Raw genomic sequence first — 22,653 nt, 5'->3', positions numbered from 1 at the left:
AGGGGTTGAAGCTACAGGTCCATATGTCCAGGCTCAGCATCCAGTCATCGCTGGCCTCAGATGTCTGCCTTGCTGCCCTCCTGCTCCCTGAATGCCTGTCCTCACTTTCTTATTCCTCAGCACTCAGCTCAACCTGCCTGAGGAAAGCCTCCTTCCCAAACCCCCTTGTGGGGTCGGGCTTTCTCGTCTGTCTCCCATCATTACACCCGGGCACACCTCCACAAAGGAGATGCTCCATTATCTGATGTGGCCACCTGTGCAAGGTGCATGTCTGCACTGCACATGGCTGTTTATGTACCTCCCACATCATAATACGAGCTACCTGACTGCACAGTCCATGCTTACTCAGCAGCGGATCTGAGACGGCACCTGTCACACACTTTTTATTTAAGAAAAGGAAGAAAGGAAGGAAGAAATAATTGAACGAACCCCAACTCGGACCTGGTACCCAATGAACAAACCTAGCTTCTGTTTTCATTCCTGAGATTGTAGTGAACACTTCCATATTGTTCAGTTCCTGCCATCAAAAGATGGATTTTTCTGCCTTTGCCACAGGATTTGGCTGTGTGGTTTGCTTTGGCCAATGGGATATTAGCAACTGTGACCCAAGCAGAGGCTTGGAAACACTTGCTCAGTGGAGCTTGCTCTCTCTTGCTAGGAATCCAGCAAACATCATATGAATAAGCCTGGGTTCCTATAGAAGGATGAGAGACCTCTTGGAGAGGGAGGCCCAGCTGCCCCCACCATCCGTGCTATCCCAGCTGAGGCCCTGGACATGTAAGGGAAGCCATTCTAGAATACCCTGCCCCAGCTACATGCCCAGACCAGAAGAACTTCACAGAATCATATGAAATAATAAATCATTGTTTTATGCCACTAAATGTTAGGGTTGTTTGTTTGCAAAAGCTAGCTACCTGATATGGCTCCATTCGCTATGCCAGCTTCAGTAACCCGTTCTCTCCCCCTTGCCCATTTTCCCACCATCCTGACCCCATTTTACTTGCTTCAACAAGCCAAGGCTTTTCTGACTCAGGACCTTTGTATATGCTGTTCTCTCCACTGGGTTTCTCTCTTCTACCTTCTGAACCTGACAGACTCCATTTCATCCTCCAGGTCTCAGCTTTCCTAGTCATCCACGCCAAACATTGTTGTCTCTCATAAGTGTTCCCTGTCTCGGTACCACACTGCTGATCCAGCCCCTATTACTGAAATGTGGCCTGTGATTGCTGTACCAGCAGGCACTGCGCTTTACTCACAGGCCTGAACCTCCTTCCCTGACTTTCTGTGGGGCAGGTCAGTCCCTCCATTGGCAGCCTTGGATCTTATTCACACTAGTTCTTCCTCATCCCAGTTTTCCCAGCCCATGGCTGGCTATCTTCAAATATGTTACTAACAGAGTGACCTAACAGAAATTACAAACATGATACATAGACAAAACCAGTTTTATACCCAGGAGGGTGAAGGCACTATCGTCATTTCTGATGCCCTGGAGTCAGTTCAAGCCGACCAAAAAGCAGCTTGGAAGGTCAACACTCAAGCAGAGTTCTAATGGATGACAGAAAAGGTCAATTAATTTAGCCCCACCCCATTCCCAACTGTCATGAGAAATTAGTGAGCCGAGGGAAGGTGTGCAAGTGGTGTGGAAAAGCAGAAACATCAAATCTTCACTCAACAAACATGACAGAGGACCTACTGTGGGCCAGCGCTGAGATCTCCAGCCGAAAAATTACAAAAGGAGGCAAATATTAGCATAATGAGGAAGCCAGGGTCATGTACGAAATAATCATCAATTAATCTAAGCCCCGGTGATGCTGTCCTGGGTTGTGGAGGGGTACAAGAGGATCGGGGGGAGGGGAATCCCGCCCAAGTGGCAAATGGCGGGGCGGGGTGAGAGGGTTTGCTGGGAGAAGGAGGTGTGGGTGGTGAATGCACAGAGTGTGGGCTGGGCCCTAATCCAGTACAGGAAGCAGTGGGAGATGGTGCAGACACAGCTCTGGTCCTAAACCCTACATGCCTCCCTCGGGAGAGGGAAAGCTAAGGTCTAGCTCAGAAGAGAGCTACCTCACCCCACAACAGGACTTGATAAAATGTTGGTGCATTTTATCAGGCCCATAGAATTACTGGGAAGAGCTCACCTGGGGAGATTCCACCCATAAGAATTATGTCCAGCTGCCCTCTTTCCCCTGTCTCTCCTGGTTTGGACTCCATGCAGGTCCAGTCCTGGATGTTGTCCCACTCCACCTGGGCATCTTCTGTCCCAACACTAGTGGGACCCTGCCCTCACCTCTTGGGCAGTATCTGATTTTGTTCATTACTTCTCCAATATGAGTCTTGCTACCTCCAATGCTGTCCTACTGGACATTTACTGGAGTATAAAGTCATCACAAAGTTCAAGACTGTCTGCTTTATTATCCTTACAATCACCCAGCTAGAGCAGACTGGAGGGTTGGCACACTTGTCATCATCATGGTGTGTGGGAAGCGGTTGTCCACCATCTCCGGGCACTGTCATGACGGTCAGTCCAGCACCTTCCTGCGGGAAAACACCAGAGCAATGATAGTGCAGGCTCGAAGGTCAGCTTCTTGGGAGTTTGGCAGAAGTCTAAATATTCCGTTGTTCTGGCTGGGGAGAAAGAGAAAGGGAAGAATGGATTATGAAAGTATCTTAGCATTGGTCTCAGTCCCAGATTCCTCATACGTGGCTGGGAACTCAACTGAGGAGCAAGGCTTCTGCCCTAGGGTGTGGCCCAAACACAGGGATCTCCAGGATAGGAAACTGTCCTCTGGAGGCTGAGGACCCACTGATGGGGCCCTTTTGTAGAAGCTGTAGGACTGCACATTCAGTCACATCTTGGAGTTTTAGGATACGGTGACAAGTTTGAGCTCAGGGAATTCCAAGGGGACACTGAGTCACCACGTTCCTCTAGGAGATCTGGTGTCTGGGTTGAAGTGTGGGGTCGGGATGGGGGGGAAGCATCCTTGGCCTGACCTTTGGCTGGGTGGAGGGATGCACAGCCAGAAAGATTATTACACGTGGGTCAGGAATATCCAATCCTCTTTCCCAGAAGGTTTACCCTGTGAAAGGTATAACCTAATGAGGCGGTCACAGCATTGATATTTAGTAAAGAAATTAGTCTTATGCATTTTCAGTAACGTGTTATTATATGATTAGATTTAAAATTTTTCTCCCTGAGGAAATTCTCACTGCTCATCATAGAAAACTAACAACTAATTTTAAGTTCTTGGAAGGCAAGGGTGACAATTTTTCTTTGCTTGATTGTTCCACAGCATCTAACTGCATAATTGGCAAAATAAATAATTGCTGTGTCTGGCTGAATTTGAGTGAGGCTATGTGAACACTGATGAGAGACAGAGAGAGAGACTAGGAACATTGACCAGTGTTTGAAAAGTAGCATTTATTGTTAGAATATTCTTTCCTGACCAGATTCAGGTTTGGGATAAACCAAGTTTAGTCCAGACGAATCACACCATAACCTCTGAAGTAGTTTGGCTTAGCAGATAAGCTCAAGACTATCTATTTATTAATCATTTGTTTAATGATTCAATACATTTATTAAGCACCTACTATGTGTAAGCAGAGAATCATGCCTCCCCACAAAGTTGATGGCAGAATTGGGTGGGAGCTAGAAAATGCACATCCGACATGGACATTGCTAATGAAAGAGTAGACTCAGGCTGCTAGTCAGGGAAAGAGTAAGGGATTTCTCTTTGCATCACCATCACAGAATACCTTACATTTGATGCCAGCCTTCTGTTTTCTCCAGTTTCTGCCATCCACCTATTTTCTCCTTCTGCATTATTTACTCTGTACTATTCATTCTGACTTCAATCACATCAACCTTGTCTGGGCAATTCCAAGAGTAAAAATTTAGTGTAGATCTCAGCTCCTCCTCAGAGCTAACCTCAGCTCCATCTAAACCTGCTTCAGTCTACCATGTGCAACTGTCTATAATGCCTGGTCTAGCTCCAACTATAATTTACCTTTATCATGCTCTATTGTTTCCTGTGGGGAACTCTAGGTCCCCAGAAACTTCCCTCAACGGACAAGGTTTTCTCCTTCTCTTGGTCTCCTTGGATAAGACAGAGTACACAGTTGGAGCTTAAGAAAAAGAATTCTCAAATGAGTAAATCAAAGGGTAAATGAATGGATTATCTATTAGTTACTGTAGATATGGAAAGACCTTGCATTTGGTAACTGAGTCATCTACAGGTTAATTTATACTAAAATGTGAACAGTTGATGATTACAAACAGATATTTCTGCAGGATGACATTTGCATTCAGTCAGGGATATTCAGAGTATTAGCTCCCCCAAAATATGTTACACTGAGTCATTAAGTTAGGTGAATATAACCTAAGCTCATGGTGCTGTAACCCGTTTAACCCATTAACAAGCCCTGGCTCCCCTTCACAATATCATCACTATCACCAGTTGATTCGATAGTGGTATCACAAGCAGAAGTCTGTGTGTTTGGTGAGACTCAAGGTTAAGGGGCGTGTGAGTATCCCCAGCGCATGTTAGCAAGCTCTGACCTTCCAAGGTAATGGTAAGTAAGAAAACAACTACCACCACCCCACCATCACCGCACCCTCACCACCTATACACACACACACACACACACACACACGCACGCACACACACACACGCATGCACACACATGCAAACATCCTTAGAAATCTCACAGCTCCCCATTCCTCTCAGCAGAGAGTGGGTTTTTAAGATAAATTCCTTTAAAGGTTGTGTGCCTGCCAGCCACTGATGTGAGGAATATAATTAAGATGGAAAACAACCAAATCCTACAAGGAGCAGCAGCAGGACAAGACTGGGTCACCTCAGTGAAAAGTCCTCTCTCCCCCGTGGCTCTGAGCTCAAGAGCTCCCCACAGGCAAAAACAAAAACAAAAACAAAACAAGTGAGAGCAGAAGGGAACACAGGAGTAAAACAAAAGTTATATTTATGGAGCTCTGTCGGGCAACCCCCTCACCACCCCCTGCTGGCTTGACCCCTGGGGTCACCTTCCAGTCTGGGGCTGGATCACCATGTCTCACGATGTTCTTTCCCACGGGCCCCAGATGTCATAAGTCAAGTGAACTCAGGTGGGACTCCTGCTGAGCACTCAGCAGCAGGGCATGTGGTGAAGGGGAGGATGCCCAGGGGAGGGAGAAGGAAATTGTGAGAGCTATAGGGCTGACTTCAAATCAGTGACCAAGAGCCCCAAAGAGTTGTGATGTAGTCAACCTTGGCTCCAGCAGGCCCTGAGATCCCCAGTTCAGAGGATGGGGAGGTCCAGCAGCATGGGCTGGATGCCAGTGTTATCAAATTTGGGTGGGGGCAACATCCTGGCCTGAGGTGTTTGGTTCATTTAGAGCCAGAAACTGTCCACTAGCTTGGGAGGCAAGGAACTGAGTTCAGGCACAAAGAGTCTAGGCAAAAACGTGCTAGAGAGTCAAGGCCAAACCCAAGAGGCCTGGGTTTCAAGACAGCGTTCTGTCCCTTCCCAAAGAACTGGATGGCAGGGTAGAAAATGGCAGCAGAAAATCCTTCTTGAGGGTTATATAATTAGGGCTTACGGGACTGAGTTTCAAAATCAGGTAGATGTGGGCTGAAATCCAGCCTGTTCATTTGAAAAATGAGGAGAATACCTCCCTATGGAACTACTGTAAAGGTTAAATGAGATAGTGAATGGAAAGTGATTCATACAAAGCCAGGCATATATTTATGGTATCATCATGGTGCTGATGGCAGAGAGAGCGCTGCTGGTATTGAAGGAAAAATGTTAACAGTGACATCTAGAGCTACTGAAAACCAAACTGTCAGATTCTATTGGCTCATGGGGCCAGGTGACTAAAAGCTACACTACTGGGTCAGGATTAATGCAAAAAGTGAAGAACTGTTAACTGAAAACTGCCCTCATTCCAGCTATCCACTGCAAGAGCTGGCGGAAGCTGTGCCCAGAGACATAGGCAGCTTATCACTCCTCCCATATGTACCACATTGGCTTGGATTGTAGAGTTAAAGTACACATTAGCAATCAGCTTGCTCATGCAAGGAAAGTGATCTGCACAAGATCACACAGCTGGTTTGTAACAGAGCAGGAATCAGAACTGAGGCCTCCTAACCCAGAGCCTAGTATTCTTGCCATTCTGCTGGAGTTCTTCATCCTCATGATGATGAGGATGCAAGAAAGCATCCATAACTACCTCCCTCCTTTCCTCACTGCCCCTATCAGCACATAGACCTATTCTTCTAGGCTTGGGTAGCTCTTCTTGTGGGAAACAGACCTGTACCAAGGAAGAGGCCAAGCATGGAGAAGCTATACGGCTGCATGAGTCTTCCCTTCCTGGATGTGGAGGCCACCTCCTCACTAAGGCACAGGTAAGGGGTGTGGATGCCATGGGGATCATGCCATGGAGAAGAGCCAGCTTTCCCCAAGAATTCAGGTATTGGTCCTGCCCACTTTTCCTCCATATCTTTCTCATTGTCATGAGACACCAACTACTCTTCCAAACATGAGGCATGAATCAGAACTAAAATTCTGTTTCTTAAATTCACAATTGAAAAACAACAGCATTTACGTTAGTTATTTTTGTCTAGGATACAAGGACAGTCTATGAATATAATACACACAGTTGGAGAGGAGGAGACAATTCATCCCACATCTCTCTGACAACCCAAAGGCCAACTGAACCAACTTTGTCACTTTCCATAGTTAAGAACATACCACTAGCCAACTAGAGTGGTTTAACCAATTCTTAGAATATTGAATTCAGGTCTCATCTGAGCTGATTTGGTTTGTTGATTTAAAGTAGTTAAATTGAAATGAATTAATCTAACTCCATGAATTACTGAGTTGAATTATTTGAAGTAAAGTAAAGTGAAGTGAATCTAGGTTAGTTCATTTTTAGACTCAGAATAACCAAGGTCCTTAACACTGAGTTGATGACCAATGGATACTGGTGTTGACCTTGAGTAACTGATTGTTCTGGAAAACTGGCACCCAGACAGGATCCTGCACAAAGTAATTGCTGGGTCCTGCAAGTAAGGCCCATCTGGGGCAAGGGAATCTAGGTCTGGCTCTGGGTGTTCATCATGCATCATCATGGAACCCCACACACCGAAGGGGGACAGGAAACTAGGGGTGCTTCATGACTGGGGCAAATCCTGTAGCATACAGACCTTGTTCATACCCTAACCTCTAAATTTAATTCAATCTTCTTTGTTGATATAGAATTCAAATGCTGGTCTTAAAATTAAGAACCGCATGGGTGTGGTGTTGCTTAAAAGAAAGACTATGTGGGTCAAAACATACAAACCTACAGAATATTTTAGATATCCTCTGTGTCTTCTACTTTCCTTCCCTATAGAATTAAATGTATTTTATACAGTGAATATTCACATCTTCCCCCTTCTCCATCAAGAACACGACTTCTACCAATTCTTTCTTCCGATTCCCATTGTTATGTAAGCTGAGTGTCTTGGAAATAGGCATGTATCTTAAAAATAGGCTTATCCAAATAATGTAGCTGTGAATGTGGTATTCAAGCAGTCTCTAACTTAAGAGCGTGCTCTGTTCCAAAAGCTTGAGTGGATGTCAGTTTTCTGATGCTCAAAATGCATTTTCCCATAGAAACCATGTTGTGCGTGGTGGTTAGGGCCCCAGACAGCCCACAGAAGCCTGCCGAAGCCCCATGTAGCTAGAGTGCAATAGTGTCCTAATAGCACCCTAGACCCCAACATTTTCTATGGGAGAGCACATTTGGAGTTCTAACTGGGGACTCCTCCTCCCCTCCAAATCCCACCTCTGATGGTTGTGGGATTGGTCACAGGATCTCCTCAAGTTCCCAGAGAAATGGATCCTCAAAGCACCTCAAGTTCCAAACACCTCCCCTGGAATTCATCAGTCTTCTGCTTTTCTTCCACATCTTGCTATTCACAGTCAAATGATGTTTTTCCTCACAACACACCAATCTAAAGCAGGGAATCAGACAGATGCTCACTAGGTTGTCCTGCCTTTAGAGAGGAGAGCAGTGGGGAAAGGCCTCACCTGGGAGGCAGGTAGCGTGGCTTGCATTGTGTGCTCTATCAGGCCCTGGGTGGCTGGTGGAGAGAGAGAAGGAGGCCCAAGGAGAGTAGGTGGGAGTGTGCCTAAGACTAACTTCATCGTCTTAAGCAGCACCCTTAGTGCACAGAACTGCACCAAACACATCAAAGAAGGAACAGACTATACATGAGGGTATGAGGTCAAAACAGAATAAAAACAGATACATGTCCCTTTCAAATGATAATCATCCTTGGGTACATTATTAGATGAAAAACAGAATAAACAAGAGGAAACAAGACAGAATGAGAGAAGGTGAAGGAAGAGATGCCACGGCTGAGTGAAAGTGAGTGCCCTCTCAGGGGACCAGAGAGCACCCCACCAGCCAGCATGCCTCTGGGTCCTGCCAGCCCACAGCAGCTCAGGCACTGGGTGGAAATTCCCTCGGGCACACTAGCAAGGTGATTTCTCCATTGCTCCTGACTGTAGTTATTTGTTTGTTTGTTTTTTCAAGTTTTGGTTTTCGGTTTTAGTATTTAGCCTAAAGTCACCTATTCAATAAATAATTTATATAATTAATGTTTGGAGAGAGAATCCAATTTTTCATAACCATAAGGTAGATAACTCATCCTCACAGCTCTCATTAAATTCTATTTCCAGCTTCCATTGTTGTACTGGAGAAAGGAAAATAATTCCATACCCAACGTTTTGGGGCTTTCTTTCATGGTTCAGAAGTCCCTTTCCTTTGGTGAGGTAAGCACCACAAGTATTCAGTGGATCTCATCCGTCAGGAGGAACACAAGGGGTGACCGAGCCCACCTGCCATCCCACGTTCTGGTCCTTTGGGTATCATCTCTGCAAAAATAATGGCTTTCACCATCAACAAATGAATGGATAAACAAAATGTGATCTATACATACAATAGAAGATTATTCAGCTGTAAAAAGAAGGAAATTCTGGCACATGCTACAATGTGGTTGAAACTTGTAAACATTACGCTAAGTGAATAGGCCGCACAAAAAAAAATTGTATGATTCCACTTACATGAGATACATAGAGGAGTCAAATTCACAGAGACAGAAAGTAGAATGTGGTTTCCACAGGCTGGGAGGTGGGGAGGAAGAAGTTGGCGAGTTATTGTTTAATGAGTTCAGAGTTTCAGTTTGGGATCATGGGGAAAGTTCTGGAAATGGATAGTGGTGATGGTTGCACAACAATGTGAATGTACTTAATGTCCCTGAACTGTGCACTTAAGAAATGGTTATAATGGCAAATTTTATCTTATGTATATTTTACCACACATACAAAAAATAAATGGGTTTCCAGCCTCTGCTCAAACACTCCATTCTAAAAACATGTATTGAGGGAGGACTACATGCAGTGTGTTGTTCAAGGTTGCAATTTTAAATAAGATGATCAGAGGAGGACTCGTCGTAAAGGTGAAGTCTGGACAAGGACTCGAAGTGGAAGAAGCCATGGCAATATGTGGATAGAGAGAGAAAAGCCAGTGCAAAGACCCTGAGGCACTTGATGCCTGGATGTGTGAGGACCAAAGTGATGCTGAGAGAACTTGCATGGGTTTACATGGTTGTGACTGTAATACTGCTGGAATTTCCAAGCAGAGATGTTCTGCAGGTGGTCAATACTGGATTAGAGATGGAGATATCCAATTCAAGTCTCATCCACATGGAAGCAATGAAGCTAATAGCATAGGCTAAGCATTTAAGCATTCTTTTCATTAAGGCATCACACACTCACCCTCTGTTGTGGCCAGTGATGCAGAGTTTGGGACAATGTGGTTCAATTTATCCAGAGACTAAACTTCCCTTCTCCTGTCACAGTGTGAATCTAGGCACTGGAGTGATTCTAGGTGACCAAACACTCCTCAAACAGAATTTTGACAAATGCTTTTTTAGTCCACTTTTTTAAAATCCCAGCACTTGCTCTCACCTTCTGGGGGGCCTGGAGCCTCCATTTCATTTTGTTGAATAAAGGAGTGAGTGGGTGAATAAACAACATACATGAAACCAAAGAGAACCTGGTGCTGGAATATTAGTTAGGATTCCAGGGACACTTGAAGGTCTAGTGAGAAGGAGAACTCACAGAAAACTTTTGAGGAATTAGAAATAGTGTGAAAGAGCAGGGGCTGCTATGGATGGAGCACATCATGGGGCCAGAGCCGAGTGTCTAGAATGGTATACGAGCCCCTACCAAAAGTGTGTCCTAGGACTTGTGTTCAAAACGCCAGAGTGTATCCATACATACTTTGGGATTATACCCAAGGGTCCTATCAAATTCTAAGCATTCTGTTCTTCTTCAGTGCTTTCTTTTTTTTTTTTTAACATCTTAATTGGAGTATAATTGCTTTACAATGGCGTGTTAGTTTTTGCTTTATAACAAAGTGAATCAGTTCTACATATACATATGTCCCCATATCTCTTCCCTCTTGTGTCTCCCTCCCTCCCACCCTCCCTATCCTACCCCTCTAGGTGGTCACAAAGCACCGAGCTGATCTCCCTGTGCCATATGGCTGCTTCCCACTAGCTATCTATTTTACTTTTGTAGTGTATATATATGTCCATGCCACTCTCTCACTTTGTCACAGCTTGCCCTTCCCCCTCCCCATATCCTCAAGTCCATTCTTCATGACCTTTTTTTTTTTCTTAGTTTCCATATATATGTGTTAGCATATGGTACTTCTTTTACTCTTTCTGACTTACTTCACTCTGTATGACAGACTCTAGTTCCATCCACCTCACTACAAATAACTCAATTTCGTTTCTTTTTATGGCTGAGTAATATTCCATTGTATATATGTGCCATATCTTCTTTATCCATTCATCTCTCAATGGACACTTGGGTTGCTTCCATGTCCTGGCTATTGTAAATAGAGCTGCAATGGACATTTTGGTACATGACTCTTTTTGAATTCTGGTTTTCTCAGTGTATATGCCCAGTAGTGGGATTGCTGGGTCGTATGGTAGTTCTATTTTTAGTTTTTTAAGGAACCTCCAAACTGTTCTCCATAGTGGCTGTACCAATTCACATTCCCACCAACAGTGCAAGAGTGCTCCCTTTTCTCCACACCCTCTCCAGCATTTATGGTTTCTAGATTTTTTGATAATGGCCATTCTGACTGGTGTGAGATGATATCTCATTGTAGTTTTGATTTACATTTCTATAATGATTAATGATGTTGAGCATTCTTTCATGTGTTTGTTGGCAATCGGTATATCTTCTTTGGAGAAATGTCTATTTAGGTCTTCTGCTCATTTTTGAATTGGGTTGTATGTTTTTTTGACATTGAGCTGTATGAGCTGCTTGTAAAGTTTGGAGATTAATCCTTAGTCAGTTGCTTCATTTGCAAATATTTTCTCCCATTCTGACGGTTGTCTTTTGGTCTTGTTTATGGTTTCCTTTGCTGTACAAAAGCTTTTAAGCTTCATTAGGTCCCATTTGTTTATTTTTATTTCCATTTCTCCAGGAGGTAGGCCAAAAACGATCTTGCTGTGATTTATGTGATGGAGTGTTCTGCCTATGTTTTCCTCTAAGAGTTTGATAGTGTCCGGTCTTACATTTAGGTCTTTAATCCATTTTGAGTTTATTTTTGTGTATGGTGTTAGGGAGGGTTCTAATTTCATACTTTTACATGTACCTGTCCAGTTTTCCCAGCACCACTTATTGAAGAGGCTGTCTTTTCTCCACTGTATAGTCTTGCCTCCTTTATCAAAGACAAGGTGACCATATGTGCGTGGGTTTATCTCTGGGCTTTCTATCCTGTTCCATTGATCTATATTTCTGTTTCTGTGCCAGTACCATACTGTCTTGATTACTGTAGCTTTGTAGTATAGTCTAAAGTCAGGGAGCCTGATTCCTCCAGCTCCGTTTTGCTTTCTCAAGATTGCTTTAGCTGTTCGGGGTCTTTTGTGTTTCCATACAAATTGCGAAATTTTTTGTTCTAGTTCTGTGAAAAATGCCAGTGGTAGTTTGATAGGGATTGCATTAAATCTGTAGATTGCTTTGGATAGTAGAGTCATTTTCACAATGTGGATTCTTCCAATCCAAGAACATGGTATATCTCTCCATCTATTTGTATCATCTTTAATTTCTTTCACCAGTGTCTTATAATTTTCTGCATACAGGTCTTTTGTCTCCTTAGGTAGGTTTATTCCTAGATATTTTATTCTTTTTGTTGCAATGGTAAATGGGAGGGTTTTCTTAATTTCACTTTCAGATTTTTCATCCTTAGTGTATAGGAATGCCAGAGATTTCTGTGCATTAATTTTGTATCCTGCTACTTTACCAAATTTATTGATTAGCTCTAGTAGTTTTCTGGTAGCATCTTTAGGATTCTTGATGTATAGTATCATGTCATCTGCAAACAGTGACAGCTTTACTTCTTCTTTTCTGATTTGGATTCTTTTATTTCTTTTTCTTCTCTGATTGCTGTGGCTAAAACTTCCAAAACTATGTTGAATAATAGTGGTGAGAGTGGGCAACCTTGTCTTGTTCCTGATCTTACTGGAAATGGTTTCAGTTTTTCACCATTGAGGATGATGTGGGCTGTGGGTTTGTCATGTATGGCCTTTATTATGTTGAGGAAAGTTCCCTCTATGCCTACTTCCTGCAGGGTTTTTATCATACATGGGTGTTGAATTTTGTCAGCAGCTTTCTCTGCATCAATTGAGATGATCATATGGTTTCTCTCCTTCAATTTGTTAGTATGTATCACATTGATTGATTTGCATATATTGAAGAATGCTTGCATTCCTGGAATAAACCCCACTTGATCATGGTGTATAATTCTTTTAATGTGCTGTTGGATTCTGTTTGCTAGTATTTTGTTGAGGATTTTTGCATCTATGTTCATCAGTGATATTGGCCTGTAGTTTTCTTTCTTTGTGACATCCTTTTCTGGTTTTGGTATCAGAGTAATGGTGGCCTCGTAGAATGAGTTTGGGAGTGTTCCTTCCTCTGCTATATTTTGGAAGAGTTTGAGAAGGATAGGTGTTAGCGCTTCTCTAAATGTTTGATAGAATTCACCTGTGAAGGCATCTGGTCCTGGGCTTTTGTTTGTTGGAAGATTTTTAATCACAGTTTCAATTTTAGTGCTTGTGATTGGTCTGTTCATATTTTCTATTTCTTCCTGGTTCAGTCTCAGCAGGTTGTGCATTTCTAAAAATTTGTCCATTTCTTCCAGGTTGTCCATTTTATTGGCATAGAGTTGCTTAATCTCTCATGATCTTTTGTATTTCTGCCGTGTCAGTTGTTACTTCTCCTTTTTCATTTCTAATTCTATTGATTTCAGTCTTCTCCCTTTTTTTCCTGATGAGACTGGTTAATGGTTTATCAAGTTTGTTTATCTTCTCAAAGAACTACCTTCTAGTTTTATTGATCTTTACTATCATTTCCTTCATTTCTTTTTCATTTATTTCTGATCTGTTCCCTATGATTTCTTTCCTTCTGCTAACTTTGGGTTTTTTTTTGTTTTGTTTTTCTTTCTCTAATTGCTTTAGGTGCAAGGTTAGGTTGTTTATTTGTGATGGTTCCTGTTTTTTAAGGTAGGATTGTTCTGCTATAAAGTTCCCTCTTAGAACTGCTTTTGCTGCATCCCATACATTTTGGGTCGTCGTGTCTCCATTGTCATTTGTTTCTAGGTATTTGTTTTATTTCCTCTTTGATTTCTTCAGTGATCACTGCTTATTAAGTAGTGTATTGTTTAGCCTCCATGTGTTTGTATTTTTTACAGATCTTTTCCTGTAATTGATATCTAGTATCATAGCATTGCGGTCAGAAAATATACTTGATACAATTTCAGTTTTCTTAAATTTACCAAGGCTTGATTTGTGACCCAAGATATGATCTATCCTGGAGAATGTTCCATAAGCACTTGAGAAGAAAGTGTATTCTGTTGTATTTGGATGGAATGTCCTATAAATATCAATTAAATCCATCTTGTTTAATGTATCATTTAAAGTTTGTGTTTCCTTATTTATTTTCATTTTGGATGATCTGTCCATTGGTGAAAGTGGGATGTTAAAGTCCCCTACTATGAACGTGTTACTGTCGCTTTCCCCTTTTATGGCTGTTAGTATTTGCCTTATGTATTGAGGTGCTCCTATGTTGGCTGTATAAATATTTACAATTGTTATATCTTCTTCTTGGATCGATCCCTTGATCATTATGTAGTGTCCTTCTTTGTCTCTTGTAATAGTCTTTATTTTAAAGTCTATTTTGTCTGATACGAGAATTGTTACTCCAGCTTTCTTTTGATTTCCATTTGCATGGAATATTTTTTTCCATCCCCTCACTTTCAGTCTGTATGTGTCTCTAGGTCTCAAGTGGGTCTCTTGTAGACAGCATATATACGGGTCTTGTTTTTTTTATCCATTCAGTGAGTCTGTGTTTTTGGTGGGAGCATTTAATCCATTTACATTTAAGGTAATTATCGATATGTGTGTTCCTATTCCCGTTTTCTTAATTGTTTTGGGTTCGTTATTGTAGGTCTTTTCCTTCTCTTGTGTTTCTTGCCTCGAGAAGATCCTTTAGCATTTGTTGTAAAGCTGGTTTGGTGGTGCTGAACTCTCTCAGCTTTTGCTTGTCTGTAAAGGTTTTGATTTCTCCGTCAAAACTGAATGAGATCCTTGCTGGGTAGAGTTATCTTGGTTGTAGGTTTTTCTCCTTCATCACTTTAAATATGTCCTGCCACTCCCTTCTGGCTTGCAGCGTTTCTGCTGAAAGATAAGCTGTTAACCTTATGGGGATTCCCTTGTGTGTTATTTGTTGTTTTTCCCTTGCTGCTTTTAATGCGTTTTCTTTGTATTTAATTTTTGATAGTTTGATTAATATGTGTCTTGGCGTGTTTCTCCTTGGATTTATCCTGTATAGGACTCTCTGTGCTTCCTGGACTTGATTAATTATTTCCTTTCCCATATTAGGGAAGTTTTCAACTATAATCTCTTCAAATATTTTCTCAGTCCCTTTCTTTTTCTCTTCTTCTTCTGGGACCCCTATAATTCGAATGTTGGTGTGTTTAATGTTGTCCCAGAGGTCTCTGAGACTGTCCTCAGTTCTTTCCATTCTTTTTTCTTTATTCTGCTCTGCAGTAGTTATTTCCACTATTTTATCTTCCAGGTCACTTATCCGTTCTTCTGCCTCAGTTATTCTGTTATTGCTCATCATTGTTTGTTTGCTCTTTAGTTCTTCTAGGTACTTGTTAAACATTTCTTGCATTTTGTCTATTCTATTTCCAAGATTTTGGATCATATTTACTATCATTATTCTGAATTCTTTTTCAGGTAGACTGCCTATTTCCTCTTCATTTATTAGGTCTTGTGGTTTTTTACATTGCTCCTTCATCTGCTGTGTGTTTTTCTGTCTCTCATTTTGCTTAACTTACTGTGTTTTGGGTCTCCTTTTCACAGGCTGCAGCTTCACAGTTCCCGTTGTTTTTGGTGTCTGTCCCCAGTTGGTTCAGTGGGTCGTGTAGGCTTCTTGGTGGAGGGGACTAGTGCCTGTGCTCTGGTGGATGAGGCTGGATCTTGTCTTTCTGGTGGGCAGGTCCACGTCTGGTGGTGTGTTTTGGGGTGTCTGTGGCCTTATTATGATTTTAGGCAGCCTCTCTGCTAATGGATGGGGCTGTGTTCCTGTCTTGCTAGTTGTTTGGCATAGGGTCTCCAGCACTGTAGCTTGCTGGTCATTGAGTGAAGCTGGGTACATCAAGTTGATTGTGGAGATTTCATCTGCTTCTCCTGAGGCTGCTGGGAGGGATTTCCCTTTCTCTTCTTTGCTTGCACAGTTCCCGGGATTCAGCTTTGGATTTGGACCCGCCTCTGTAGGTAGGTCGCCTGAGGGCGTCTTTTCTTCACTCAGACAGGACGGGGTTAAAGGAGCAGCTGATTCGGGGACTCTGGCTCACTCAGGCCGGGGGGAGGGAAGGGCACGGAGTGCGGGGGCGAGCCCGTGGCGGCAGAGGCCGGTGTGACGTTACACCAGCCTGAGGCACGCCGCACATTCTCCCAGGGAAGTTGTCCCTGGATCCCGGAACCCTGGCAGTGGCGGGCTGCACAGGCTCCCGGGAGGGGAGGTGTGGAGAGTGACCTGTGCTTGCACACAGGCTTCTTGGTGGCTGCAGCAGCAGCTTTAGCGTCTCATGCCCGTCTCTGGGGACCGCGCTGATAGCCGCGGCTTGCGCGCGTCTCTGGAGCTCCTTTAAGTGGCGCTCTTAATCCCCTCTCCTCGCGCACCAGGAAACAAAGAGGCAAGAAAAAGTCTCTTGCCTCTTCGGCAGGTCCAGACCTTTCCGCTAAGCCGTGGCTCACTAACCCCTTCAGGCTGTGTTCATGCCGCCTACCCCAGTCCTCTCCCTGGTATCTAAGCTCCGAAGCCCGAGCCTCAGCTCCCAGCCCCGCCCGCCCCGGCGGGTGAGCAGACAAGCCTCTCGGGCTGGTGAGTGCGGGTCAGCACCCATCCTCTGTACGGGAATCTCTCCACTTTGCCCTCCGCAACCCTGTTGCTGTGCTCTCCTCCGTGGCCCCGAAGCTCCCCCCTCCGCCACCTGCAGTCTCCACCCGCGAAGGGGCTTCCTCGTGTGTGGAAACATTTCCTCCCTCACAGCTCCCTCCCACTGTTGCAGGTCCCGTCCCTATTCTTTTGTCTCTGTTTTTTTCTTTTTTCTTTTACCCTACCCAGGTATGTGGGGAGTTTCTTACCTTTGGGAAAGTCTGAGGTCTTCTGCCAGCGTTCAGTAGGTGTTCTATAGGAATTGTTCCACGTGTAGATGTATTTCTGATGTATCTGTGGGGAGGAAGGTGATCTCCGCGTCTTACCCTTCCGCCATCTTGAAGCTCCCTCTCAGTGCTTTCTTTGTTGTTAGTACTCCCACTGTGAAAGGAGGAATTCCAAGAAAGAATTCCAAGAATTCTTGATACTTTGTAAACATTTTTGTTATATGAGGTTGTGTATGGCATCTGGACTTCCAAACCATTTTTAGGGCATTTCAGAGCCTTTAGTATACTGTATTTCACTGTTTCCAAACTATACATCACTGCCCTCACAAAGGCCATGACCTCATCAAAGGAAACAAGAATATCATATTCATTTCTGTAGCCTATGTTCACAGCACAGCATCTAACTATAACTGGCACTCAGTAAGTATTTATGGAATAAATCAGTGACTGCTATTGATGCAACTAGAATAAAGTTTCAGTGTTGAAATATGTCTTAATACCCCATTCTTCCTGCTATATTTAGAAGGGTTGGTGAGAATGGTTCCATTTTACAGATTAGTGACATAAGGAGTGTGTTAGTTATCTGCTGCTGCATAACAAATTACCCCCAAAATAAGTGGCTTAAAACAATCTGCTTTTATTATTTATTATTATCTCTACTATTTTCCTTTTTCTGTGGATTGGAAATCTGGGCATATCTTCTGCTTCAGAATCTCTCACCAGCTACAATCCAGGTGTCAGCTAGAGCCACAGTCAACTCAAGGTTCAGAGCGGGCAAGATCTGGCTCCAAGCTCACACAGCAGTTGTCGACATGATTAGGTTCTTTGAGGGCCACTGGAGTGAGGGTCTGTCTCAGTTTCCAACTGGCTGTTAACCAGATGTTACCCTCAGGTCGTTGCCATGTGGGTCTCTCCACCACGACACCTTGCTTCATCATAGCCAGCAAGCCGAGAAGGCAAGAGAGAGAGGGCCAGCAAGATGAAAGTCAGTCTGCTATAACTTAATCTCACACGTGGCCTCCCACCACTTTCACAATGTTCTATTTGTTCGAAGCAATTCACTAGGTCCAGCCCACACCAAAGGCATGAACTCCACCAGGCAGAGGTCACTGAGACCCATTTAGAAGCAGGTGACCACACAGGGCACTGAAGGTACCTCAGTCCTTCAAGATCATGAAGTGGATTGGAGGTCAGATTGATGATTAGAGCTTGGAGATCTCCAGTCTCCTCCTGCCCATCCCGAATGGTGCTATGTGGCAGGCCTGTGGGAGTGGGGCGAGTGGATGGGGAGGGACAGAAGCAGAAGAGTGAGGAAAGGGGAGCACCAATCCACTTGCTTAAATTTACACTGGAGCAGAATTTACATTTTTTCTTTCTTTTTTCTTTTTTTTGCTGTACACGGGCCTCTCACCGCTGTGGCCCCTCCCGTTGCGGAGCACAGGCTCAGCGGCCATGGCTCATGGGCCCAGCCGCTCCACGGCATGTGGGATCTTCCCGGAACTGGGGCACGAACCCGCGTCCCCGGCATTGGCAGGCGGACTCCCAACCACTGCGCCACCAGGGAAGCCCAGAATTTACATTTTTCACGTTATCAGCGAGTGAGGCAGAAATGAAAGGTGACTGCAGGTATGGATTTATTACCACTAATGCAAAAGCTGTTCCTAATAATATTTTAAAGCATTTCCATAGAATAGATCTGTTCAGTTCAAATTTATAATTGGGGTCTGAAAAAAAGCACAGTGGTGATCAGGGAGTGCCAAAGAGCTGAGCTTTCCCAGCCTTTTGTGTGCAGGTTTTTCTGGTACAGAAGGGAGTTGTTTGGGCTGCTTTTGGTCCAGAAATCATCTCTGGTGAATTCAGCCATTGAAAAGTCCCCCACTCTGCCTCTCACTCTATGATGCTGCTCAGCTGTCACCATCCCCTATGGAAGAAAAGAAAGAGCTTGGGAAACAGTGCTGGACGGGGGAATGGGTTCTCAAATCTGAAAGCTGTGTGAGTGATTAATTTAGATGATTCTGCACCCAAAGACCTTCCCCTCCTCCATCCATAACTCCATTGCCTGAGCCTCTCCCACTGTGTCCTCAGGTTTTTCCTCCTGTGGGCTTAGCTCCTCTCCATTTGCAAACCAGGTGTGTGTGTGTGTGTGTGTGTGTGTGTGTGTGTGTGTGAGTGTGAGTGTGAGAGAGAGAGAGAGAGAGAGAGAGAGAGAGAGAGAGAGAAAGAGAGAGAGAGACGGAGGGAGTTGGAGGTGGGGGAGCTGAAAATAGCAACATGTTTTTTCTGGGCTTTTTAGAAATAAATGAAGCATGATGAGAACAAAGAGAGGTAAGTGTGGATAACTGAGTTTGAAAGGTGGGGAGAGGCAAGTGGTGAAAGGAAGGGGGAGAGAATTCCACATCTGGTACTTTTTTTCCTCACTCTTCAAATTAGGTCTTCCCATGTGAGGAACAAGAAAACTGAAGCCAAAGAGGTAAAGTAGCTTGTGCAAGGTGACAGTGGTGGATCAAAAACAGTGTCCCAGAGATGCCTGATGTGCCTTGGATGTAAAGGCAACCTGACCATGTCTGGGGGAGCAGCTGGCCTTCCACTGATAGGGGGTTGCCAGGATGATCCTTCTCCCTCCATCTTAGAAATTATGTGTATATATATATATATTTCTTGTTTCTGATTGTTCAGACCATTTTAGATGACAAATGAGCATTCTAGGAGACCATTTCCAGGAGCAGAACACTGGAGCACATCATCACAAAGTCCCCGCGAGTGAGTGGAGCTGGCAGCAGGACCCTTTGTGGTGCTCCAGGCACACCAGCCCCTCAGCCACACTGTGCTGTGAACAGAGGCTCCTCAGACCAGAAGGGTGAGTTGAGAGTGAGGCCTAATAGGGACAGAGGGTCTTTGAAGCCCCAGAAGAGGCTTCTGGTTGCTGAGCGATGGAGTTTCCTAGAAAGCTGGCACCTGCCTGCCAATGGGGCCTCCCGAGAAGTTTAGGCAAGTCTGTCTTACTAGGGACCCCAGGTGACGAGGCTAGCTTTACCTGAAAGTGGAAGCAGTCTTTACGGCTGATCTTCAATATCTCAAGAAGGGAAAAATTTCAAGGAGGAGAAGTCAATTGTGCACTGTTATGACAGAAGAAATAATGCCAACCCGCTCCAAAGCATGTCCTAATATGTCCCCTTACATGGTAAGGGAGGGATTAAGCAATTGCTGATGAAATAAGGCTGCTAATCAGCTGACTTTATATAGGGACATGAGCCTGGATTATTCAGGTGGGAACAATGTCATCACAAGGGTCCTTAAAAGAAGGAAGAGAGAGACAGAGTGTCAGCATCAGAGTGACAGGTTGTGGGGACTCAACTGGCCATTGTTGGCTTTGAAGATGAAAGGAGGCCGTGAGCCAAGGAATGTGGGTGGCCTCTGGAAGCTGGAAAAGGCAAAAAAGAATGATTCACCTCAAGACACTCCAGAAGGCATGCAGCCCTCCCAACACCCTGATTTCAGCCCCAGTGAGACTTGTGTCAGATTTCTGACCTCCAGAATTGTAAAACAATGCATTTGTGTTTTAAGCCACTAAGTTTGTGGTTACTTGTGGCAGAAGCCATAGGAAGCTGGTAGGAAACAGTGTAAGGTTGTCTAAGTCCAGAGAGAAACTCTGTGGGGTCCAGAGAAGCCAAGGAATTCCTCCCCTGATGTGGGGCTGGGAGGAGTGGGGCAGCACCCAGCCCCGGCAGGGTGCTGCCGGTAGAGTTAGAGGGGAGTCTGAGCAGGCTGGTCAGAGCCCTCAAGGGCTCAAAGCCCTCAAGGGCTGTCGGTGAGACCCCAGGCACAGCTCGAGAGGCTCTAAGCCTTCTCCCTGGGAAGCTTTGGAGTCATCGTTTAAAAGAATTCAGGAACCACTAGCCAGTAACAGCCACCAAGGGGACCCGGCATCTCTGACATCTTCACCACCTCTCCTGTTCTGTTTATTTTCCCTGTAATGATTGACAGTTGAACACTTTAAGAAAAGGGCTCTGTGATTTACTTCATGCAAAACGATGCTAAAGAACAAAACAAAACAGCTTCAATTCCCCAGTCAACCAGCAGTGTTGCCAGAAACCTGGGGTAGAGAAACAAGTTTTGGCAACAAGGGAGAAGCAGAATCCTTGTGGAGCCTGAGACAGGGAGAAAGAAAGGACTTTCAGAGGCTGTGAGAAGGTTGTCCACACAGGCACGGAGCCAGGACCACAGGAAGCGTGTGGCTATGTCCCCAGGAGAGACCACTCTGTGCTCAACTCAGGCCTGGCATGAAGTTGGCACTCAGCAAACGTGAGCTGCTCTTATTATTCTCATTAGTACTAATAAGAAGGAATGTCCTTTAGAGGATGATTATCAGATTACCCTCACATTTTTTAAAAAGGCTTGACATTCTGTCATACGATTCTTTTATCTGATTCTTCCATAACCACGTTGACATGGTAGGACAGGTGGCATTTTCCCCTCCATTTTATAAATTTTTAAATGTCAAAGTGAAACACGTACTTGTTTTGCACGGACTTCAGGGGTAAGGACCTCAGTGGACATCATTGCCAAGAGGCTGCAAGGCAGAGAAGGAGAGTCAGCAGGGGCACAAAGGCACTGGTCTCAGAGCACCTGGGAGACACCTTGTGTGACCTCCAGGACTAGCTGAGGAGACAGAGAGCCCAGAAGCTTGGACCCACTGTCTGCAGACCTCACAGCTGGCCACTGATTGGACCCAGGCTCCCAGCTCTCCACTCAGGCCCCGCACCACCCTGCTCTGAACTTCCAGCCTGCCCTGTCTTGAGCTGGTTAGGAATGGGGCCATACATAGAGCAATACCACCAACCTGGCAGGGCTCCCACCCTTCCGAGGCTCAGAGCCACACCCTGGCAAGGCTTCCAGCCATTTCTGCCTTCTTCTAGTTACCAAAGGAAAAAATACTGATTGTAAACATCACTTTAAAAGCGTGCCATCCGACAGCAGGCTCAGCTGCAGTACATCAGCCTGAATTGTACTCATTTATGGTGAAGCATTTTATATTAATGTTTTCATTGCTTATCACAGACACTGGCTTTAAAGTGCTTAAGCCAGCTGTACTGAGTTATTTATTAGGCTTTTATTTCCAAGTTGCCTTTTCCTTAAATAAAGTGTTTGTTTTACTTTCATACATTTAAGAATCCCTCTTGTCTCCTGTCAATCACTTCTGATGGCTGATGTGAATGCATCCCCTACTTCCCCAGGATATCGGATCCTCTGGAAAGAACGTGAACTGGAGCCAGAAATGCTGATGGAAGGACAAGTTTCCAGTGAGATGGAGAGTTTAGTCTCTACAGGGCCATTTAGTTTTCCTTCCTCCATTTCCTTCTTTATTCCCACAAGCTGGATTCTACCTCCACTGTAACACTGAAGATCTTCAATGGTTGCCTAAAGAAAACTGATTGGACATCTGGACTGTTGATAATCTCCCTCTCCTTGGTTCTCTTCCTGACATTCTGACCACTCCTCTATTCCCTTCATTAACTTCACCCTATTCCTCTTCCCTAAATGCAGGTGGTCCAAGGGTCAGACCTCAGGCCTGTCTCCTTCAGAACTAGCAGCCACATAAAGTCAAGTCTAAAGGCACAATGATGAGATACCCCACTTTCTTCACCTTCTGGGGTCTCAGAAGACTGACAATAAGACAGAAAGCTAGAGGGTTTGTTGCTAGAGGGTCTGCACTTGTGAGTCGACTAACAAAATTTCCAGGACCCAATCACTCCACACTGAAACCCATCAGTCAACAAGGCCTACCCATAACCACAGAATTCCAGTCAGCAACATGGTTCCTCACTCTGAAATATGAGGAGATAGCCAAGGATCAGCAGACATTTAA

General features: G+C 44.4%; 1 pseudogene; it reads right to left on the bottom strand.

Moving 5' to 3' along the window:
- The window catches only part of LOC132435752 (uncharacterized), a 92,948-nt pseudogene that overhangs the window by 38,340 nt on the left and 31,955 nt on the right, over positions 1-22,653 (bottom strand).

Source organism: Delphinus delphis, chromosome 13 (assembly GCF_949987515.2).
Source record: "Delphinus delphis chromosome 13, mDelDel1.2, whole genome shotgun sequence".
NCBI classification, from domain to species: Eukaryota; Metazoa; Chordata; class Mammalia; order Artiodactyla; family Delphinidae; genus Delphinus; species Delphinus delphis.
The sequence above is the reverse complement of the archived record's forward strand: the minus strand, read 5'-3'. Positions and strand labels throughout refer to the sequence as shown.